Below are 6,146 nucleotides of genomic sequence, written 5' to 3' on the forward strand. Positions count from 1 at the left end.
TGCCCACATTTTGGGTGGATTGTCACACCTCAGTAACTCGGTTTAGAAACTCCCTTCATAGACATTAGAGGTTTGTCTCCTAGACGTTAGAGGTTTGTCTCCTAGGTGACTCCAGAGCAGCAGCTCTCAACCCTCCGAATGCTGTGACCCTTTAATCCAGTTCCTCATGCTGTGGTGACCCCGCTGTTATTTCATAACTGCAATTTTGTTGCCATTATGAAGTGTAATGTGAATGTCTGACATGCAGGATATCTGATATTGCGAACCCGGTAGTTCTGGATCCTGTCAAGTTGACAATCAGTATTAACTACCACAAGCCCACCCTTTGTCAAGTTGATGCTCACACATATAACACGTTTAAACCATCGTCTGAGGAAAAAGTGTTAAGTACAGATAATGAAATAGAGACGGGAGTCAGCAAACAAGAACTGTAATAATGACAAAAATATGTTCAAGCACTTCGGAAAGAGGTAGGGTCAGAATGAATAAAAAGCTGAAGAATCTCATCAAAGAAATGGAAAGTACAAAAAAGAATCAATCAAGTGTTCTGGAACAATATTCATAATCTTTAAAAACAATTGAACATGGTTAATAGCAAATTGGAACATTCAGAAGAAAAGATCAATGAACATGAAGAGCCTGTAGGATAACACCAAGGTTGGGGGGTTGGCTTAGTCAGTAAAGTTCTTGCACGCAAGCGTAAGGACCTGAGTTCAGATCTCCGACACCCACATAAATAGCCAGTCATGGCGGCATGCATCTGCAGTCCTATCCTGGGACAGACAGAAGAGGCAGGAGGATCCCTGGGGCTCACTGGCTAACCAGCCTAGCCAAGTTGATGAGCTATAGGTTCAGTGAGAGGCTCTGTCTCAAAATAATAATAATAATAGTTGTTGTTATTACTATTTGAACAGTTGCAGAAGACACCCAACATAGACCTCTCTACGTGCACACACACACATATGCACACACACACATGTGCAGGGTGGGGGGAGTAATGTGTGATGAATGTCACCAGATGAAAAAATAGATTATAAAAAATTTACTATGCAGGGCTGGGGAGATTGCTCAGTGGTAAGAGTCCTTGTCACATAAGATTGAGGACATGAGTTCGAATCCTAAGCATTCATGTAAAATTTTGGGCAAGAGCAGCACCACCTACAACCCAAGGATTGTGCTGAGTGGAGACACAAGAATCATTGGCGCTTGCTCTCCAGATTCAGAGAGCGACCCTCTCCAAGGAATAAAGTGGAGAGTGATCCTCGGCATCCTCCCCTAGCCTCCTCCATGTGCAAACCTCTATGTGCAAGCACCCTTGCACACACATACACTACACACACACACACACACACACACACACACACACAAGAAAGAAATATAGAAGTCAATGAACGGCAAACTAAAGAAGCCTGAAACGGTGGGTTAGTTTCCTGTCATCGCTGTAACAAACCCCCAATGACACACCCGAGAGCCACAAAATGACATCAGTTTCTTCTCTTAATGTTCCAGAAGTCTGCGATCAATGAGTTGGCAGGACTACTTTCCCTCGGGAGACAACCAACTTCCTTCACGGCTCTGGTGCCTCGAGGCCACCTGCGTTCCTTGATTTATGGTTTAGTCCACCACCTTCAAAGCATCGTCTCTACTTCTGCCTCCAATGTTGCACCGCCTCTTCCTGACCACTGGCTCCCTGCTGAGCACACTGGAAGCCCAAGGGTAATCCAGCATAATCCCTCAAGTCAAGATTCTTAAATCATGCCTATAATCCTAGCACTTGGGAAGCTGAGGTCAGAGGATCACAAGTTCCAGGACAGCCTGGGCTGCATAGTGATGACGTGTGTGTGTGTGTGTGTGTGTGTGTGTGTATGTATAGTGATAGACATATATGTGTGTGTGTGTGTGTATATATATATATAGTGTGTGTGTGTATGTTTTATATACATAAGTCTATCACAACTACAAAGTCCCTTTTGCCTTATAAGGAAATAGGAGCCATTGCTAAGCCTGTCACAAATGGTCAGACAGATATAAAATGAAATAGACCGATACAAAGATATCCTTCATGATTATATTAGTCACGACACTGAGCCTATCTAACAACTACAAGTGAACACGTGTACCCAATTCAGAATAGCAAAACATTAGAAACAAAAGCTTACTGAATGAAAGTGAAATCAACAAATACATAATCATGTAAAAAATTTTAATTTCTTTCTTCAGTAACTGGTAAAACTGCTACACAAAAAAAATCAGTAGTAATTTTAGAAAATTATTTCTCACTAATGTATGGTGATATTTTATTTGGTACTAAAATGTTATTTGCATGTTAATAAATAAAGTTGCCCGGGGGCTGGAGAGATGGCTCAGAGGTTAAGAGCACTGACTGCTCTTCCAGAGGTCCTGAGTTCAATTCCCAGCAACCACATGGTGGCTCACAACCATCTGTAATGAGATCTGGCACCCTCTTCTGGCCTGCAGGCAGAACGCTGTATACATAATAAATAAATAATTCTTAAAAAAAAAATAAAATAAAATAAAGTTGCCCGGGGGTCAGAGCTATTAGCAAGCCATAGGAAAGCCGGGCAGTGGTGGCGCACGCCTTTAATCCCAGAACTTGGTAGGCAGAGCTAGGTAGATCTCTGTGTGTTCAGGGATACAGCCAGCATTGGAGACACACACCTTTAATCTCAATACCAACCATAGAAGACCTGGAGGTCTGTACAGACAGGCAGTGACGAGGCGGTCATGTGGTTGGGTTTACAACCAATGAGAAGGCAGAACCAAAAGTCTTTATAAAGACTTTAACACAGGAAGTAGCTCTCTTTCGGAGAGGTAGGACCACCGCAGGAGTAAGGGTAAGGTTTTAGCTCTTAGCTCTGACCTCTTGGCTTTCTTCTTTGCATAGGTTCTGTGTTTCTTATTTAATAAGATGATTGGTTACATCTACACTAATGATTTTCCTTATTTTTTGTGTGTGTTTTTGAGACAGGGTTTCTCTATGTAATAGCCTTGGCTGTCCAGGAACTTGCTTTGTAAACCAGGCTGGCCTCAATCTCACAGAGATCTGTCTGCCTCTGCCTCCTGAGTGCTGGGGTTAAAGGTGTGCACACCTGGTCTAGTGATTTTCTTCTTGATGAGGAAAATGCTGCCCAGATATAAGACATTGGATGTTGGCTCAATTCAACACAACAACACCTCTCTGGAGACAGGAGAGACGTGCCCACTATTGGCTTAACCTAAGAAATTAATGATGATTTTGTTTCTTCTCTCTCTCTGTCTCTCTCTAAAAGCCGTCTAGGAGGGACCACACACTGTGAGTTTAGCCACTCCAAAACTATCCAAGACCCTGAAAGTATCCTGGGGTCACCATTCTTGAGTCCAGCCTTGGATGTCAGAAGAAAAGGAAGGAGAAGTCCAGTAGATGGATGCTCTCATTAGCTCATTGGACTACTGGACTTTGATTTGGACATTTTCAAACCACCAGTTTGGGTTTATGCTGAGTCTCTGCCTTGTGATGATAAGCTCTTGCCTTCCCCTCTCTCTGTGGCTCTTTCCAGGCTCAGCCACTTCTCTAAACTACTCACAAAGGTGTAACTTTTTTTTCTCTTTTCTGCCTCTTCTGTAAGCAAGCTTTCCCAAACACTTAGCTTTCTGGGCTTCCTCACTCTCTCTAGCACCCCGCTCCTCGCTGTGTGGTGACTTCCTGTCTGACCTCCATGCCAGTTTCAACAGTGTGGTTCTTCTCCTTTCTCTTTTCCATTCTTCTCCCAGCAGCTGCAGAGATTTCTAGCCTGCCTGCCCTGGGGGTGGGGTCCCTTTAGACACTAATAAAACTGTCCTTGAGTTTCAAAAAAATCAATAGTAATATAAAACATTCCAACCACACCATCACCCACATGGATCTAATTGAAATTTGCCCCAAAATTACATTGAACAAATAGAGAATACGTAGGTTTTTTTCAAGTTTGAAAAAAAAAAACTGTTCATAAAAAATAGATGGTATATTGGGCTATAATATACATTTTAATAAGTTTGAAATACTAGGACATTTTCATCTTTATTGAGTGTGTGTGTGAGAGAGAGGGGGGAGGGAGAGAGAGACCGAGAGAGAGAGAGAGAGAGAGAGAGAGAGAGAGAGAGAGAGAGAGAGAGAGAGAGAAAGAAAGAGACAGAGAGAGAGACAGAGACAGAGACAGAGAGAGACAGAGAGAGAGAGACAGAGAGAGAGACAGACAGAGTGGGGTTGGGAGATTAGGAGCACACTGTGCATGTGAAGGTCAGAGAACAATTTGCAAGGTGGTGCTCTCCTTCCACTTCTCAGTGCATTCTGGGGATTATATGCAGGTCACTGGGTTTGTGCAGGAAGCACTCACCTCCACAGCCGCTCACGCACCCAGTGTTAGGGTGTTATCATACACCCTATAGCTGCAGAGGGATCACCAACAAGGAAAAGAATCTCAGCATGTTTTTAAGTACTTGGAAATTGAAATCCACTTCTAAATAAATCATGAATCAAAGACAAGAAAAAGAAATGCTTCCAACTGTGTGAGGTGGAATGTGAACATCTGCTAAACAGCTAAAACGATGCTTAGCACTATTGCAGCTTTCAATGACTAGGAGACAGATCAAAATAATCTGGGTTTAAAACTCAATGACAGTATGATAACAGCAAATTAAAACCAGAGTAAACAGAAGAGTGCGCAGAATAAAAATAATCCCAAATCAAAACGTAATAATAGGAAGGAATTTAGCAAAAGCTAAAATTTGATTCTTTTTATGAGACTGCGATTGATAAAGCTCCAATAAGACAGAGAAGGAGGGCACTGGTCACAGGTCAGGGTAAAATCAAGCAGTATGTGTGCATGTGTGTGCCTAGTGCCCCTGGGTCCCCTGAGACTGGGATTACAAACAGTTGTGATCTGCTGTGTGGGTGCTGGAAATTGAACCCAGGTCCTCTGGAAGAACAGGCATTTCTCTTAACTTCAGAGCTATCTTGCTACAAGCCGCAAAAATACATGAAGTAGGATTTCAGCTGATTATGACAAGCTAATACCTGGAAGGAGCCAAGGGCCTTCCAGAGGTCAAGCTGGGGCTCAAGGAGTCTTGGTAACACTGGCTTTTGATTATCAGCCGTTTCCTACTATGAATTTCTCATTTGCTATTGTACCTTTTCGGTAACCTTCTGTGCAGTAATGCACCCAGGATCCCTAATTTTAGGCCTTTCTGTCATTATTGCCATTAGCAGCATCCAGCCAGGACCATCCCCCGATGGACAAAAGTATCTTATCAGAGATACCCCTGTACTCTCTAAGAACAGACTTAAGCATCCAGACTGTTTGAGAAGGCCTGGCGGATGTGCTAATTAAGCTTAAATTTCTCACTTTCCAAAGTCTTATCTCTAGTTTTAGATCTACCTTTAACTATTAACTCAGAACTAAAGGGTTTCTACTTACAGGTCCATCAAGCTGACTCAGGCTGCCCAGCCACCAAGCATCCTCCCTGCCCTGCCAGAAAGCAGTAGCCAAGATAACTTGGACAGATAAGGGGTCAAGGAAAACAAGGCAGTTTTATTTTTACTCATCACTGATATACTCCTAACACTTTAACTAACCACTTCTAAGAATACAGTTGAGCACATAAAATCCCCCTTGCTCAGAAATTGACCAACTGAGATGGGAAAGAACTAGATTGAAGGGCTAGAAGAGAGTACTAAAGGAACAAGATGGAAGATGAAGAAGAGCCAGATGGGGAAGAACAAGATGAGAAAGAAGGAGATGGGAGAGGAGCTGAGATGGGAAGGAACTAGATGGATGAGGACCTAGATGGGGCAGAACTAAGATAAGAGAATTAAGACAGAACTTAGAGGGGACAGCAGATAATGTAGAGAGAAATCAGGCAAGAAAGGAGCAAGGCTTGAGTACAGAACTGTTGCTGTGTAGATAGAATTTTATCCTAGAGGAATAAAGGACTCCGATGAAAGAGCTCAATGTACTTAGATTTGTAGCTAGAGTTTTCCTGCCTGGCCCACAGTCAGGACAAATCTCTGTCACCTGCCAGTCCCATAGCCGCTCAGACCCAACCAATTAAACACAGAGACTTATATTGCTTACAAACTGTATGGCCGTGGCTGGCTTCTTGCTAACTGT

The sequence above is a fragment of the Peromyscus eremicus genome, chromosome 3 (genome assembly GCF_949786415.1).
Source record: "Peromyscus eremicus chromosome 3, PerEre_H2_v1, whole genome shotgun sequence".
NCBI classification, from domain to species: Eukaryota; Metazoa; Chordata; class Mammalia; order Rodentia; family Cricetidae; genus Peromyscus; species Peromyscus eremicus.